This window comes from Triticum dicoccoides, chromosome 2B (genome assembly GCF_002162155.2).
Source record: "Triticum dicoccoides isolate Atlit2015 ecotype Zavitan chromosome 2B, WEW_v2.0, whole genome shotgun sequence".
Lineage (NCBI taxonomy): Eukaryota > Viridiplantae > Streptophyta > Magnoliopsida > Poales > Poaceae > Triticum > Triticum dicoccoides.
In genome coordinates this window covers 790,624,225-790,626,340 of record NC_041383.1, presented here as the reverse complement: position 1 = coordinate 790,626,340, position 2,116 = coordinate 790,624,225, and the positions used below count along the sequence as shown (strand labels likewise).

Genomic DNA, 2,116 nt, shown 5'->3' with positions numbered 1-2,116 from the left:
GGGAGCATAATCAATAAGAAACATGGCAAAATTGATGAAGAATAGAAAGCTTCAGGCTAAATACAACATTTACAAATGCACTGAATATGAAATCTTCTTCAATAGGACATAGCACAGATAGCTTAGTGTACGAGGATATAAAAAAACAGACTGATATATTTTAGGACAAACAAGCACAACCTGAAATAAGCCCGCAAAAGACAGCACGTACACTTGGATTTACGTGTACACATGTATGTACAAATGCAGAACCAGTTAAAACAGTGTACAAGAGTTGATGATCCTAAGATCCTACCTACCCAGCACTAAAATGCAAAACTTTTAGTAGTAACCGCTAAATATACATGTTATGAGGGGTGATAAACAATTGCACAGGAAAAGCATCATCCTCCATGTTTCCATCGAAAATTCTTCCCCAAGATTAACTACTGACAACAGGAAATAGCGGAGTTGACGATCCTATTATTCTACAGAACCAACACTCAGATGCATAACTAATAGTCACACAACATTCAGAGGGGGTGATGCTACCAGCCGTGAAGGGAACATAACTTGACCCCAGGGTAATCAATTATAATTCTAGTAACAAAACATTGCTAAATAATAAAGCAACATCAGCTGATGGTACATTGCAATGCTCTCTAAGCATATGTTCCTTGTTCCAGCACTCAAAACAATAATACAAAGCAGGTCAAGCAAGCTGAAAACTTGATTAGGTGTTGTAGCAATGTTTCCAGCATGAATTCAACATTTTATTGGTGTGTATCCCTTGGATAACTTATCGTACAATGGATAGAAATGTCTCTTGGCAAGCAAGAACTTCGTACAATGGACAGAAATTACAGTAAGCATCCTCTTCTAACAGAGGAAACCTTGTATAGCATACAAGTAAACTCACTCTAAAATCTCCACACAGCATTTACCTTGTGGTGAGCAAATTCTATATGCGAGGGATCAGAGACGTTCTCCATCAACGTGTCATACCCATAGAAGAGGTCCCTCTAGATCGTGACGGTGGAGAAGGCCGGTCATCGAACTCCTTCGGCAGCCTGGAACCAAGCGAAATAAAATGATGATGTTTCCTGTTTACTGAATTTTCGAGTGAAGAAGTCCTGCAACTAGTTGACGCACATACATTGGAGGCTTGGTGGCCTTGGCCTTGTCCCAGCCCTTCTCGTCAGGCCAGACAAAGAGCAGCCCCTAGGAGAGGAGCGTGGGGAACTTGGTGGCGCAGGCCCGGGGCGAGCGCAGCGCCCGAGGCCCTCGGGCGCGGCCTGCGGGATCCTGGTGCAGGCGCCGGAGCCATCGAAGGACCAGCTGTGGTAGGAGCACTGCAGGCCACCCGTCTCGTCGATCCGCCCCTCCTGCGCGCGCGCAGGCACACAGCACCCACTCGTCAGTACTACAGGATTTGGCTCTTGAAACAAACAGAGGCGAGGGAGAGGAGATGAGATGAGAGGTACCAAGAGTGGGGCGAGGCGGTGCGGGCAGCGGTCGTCGAGCGCGACCAACTCGCCGGAGTTGGGGTCGTTCCAGATGATGAGGTCACGGTTGAGGAGCTCGAACGGGGTGGGCACGCGCGGGTACAGGTCCTCCACGAGCGAGACCGGGTACCATCGTCATGCTCCGCGCCTTGGTGTGAGGCGTCTGCCCCTCCGCTACCGGCGCCGGGGCTCTGAGGCGCTCCGCCTCCATCTTGTATCGCAGCACCGCGAAGCACTCGAGCCGCTCCTTGAAGTTGGACATCTGCAGCGCGTGGCCCCGGCGCCGCCTGTGGCTCAGCAGCTCCTCCCTGAACGCGCCGCCATCGCCCGCCCGTGGCTCTGTCTGGATATGAGGTTGGGGCAGAGTCGAAGTCGACCACGAAGGGCGACCTGCAGCGCGGGGGAGTGGAAGGTGAGGGTGGGGCTTGAGGTGGAGGCCGCGCGGAGGCGGGCGAGGAGGACGGGGTGCGTGCTGAGGCGGACCATGGCGAATCAAGATCTAAGGGAGGGAGAGCGTGGCTTGGAGACGTGGATCGGTGGCGGTGGAGAGGAGATGGGGGAGGAGGAGTGCGATGTGAGTTAGGGTTTGGGTAGGTGGCTGCGGGTTGGGTTTGGGGCCGGGGTTTGGGAAA

The 2,116-nt window shown here is 52.0% G+C and overlaps 1 pseudogene; it reads right to left on the bottom strand.

Annotated features, from left to right (window-relative positions):
- Positions 1–899: 899 nt before the first annotated feature.
- Positions 900–1,970, bottom strand: LOC119361445 (annotated as a pseudogene).
- Between the last annotated feature and the right edge of the window lie 146 nt (positions 1,971–2,116).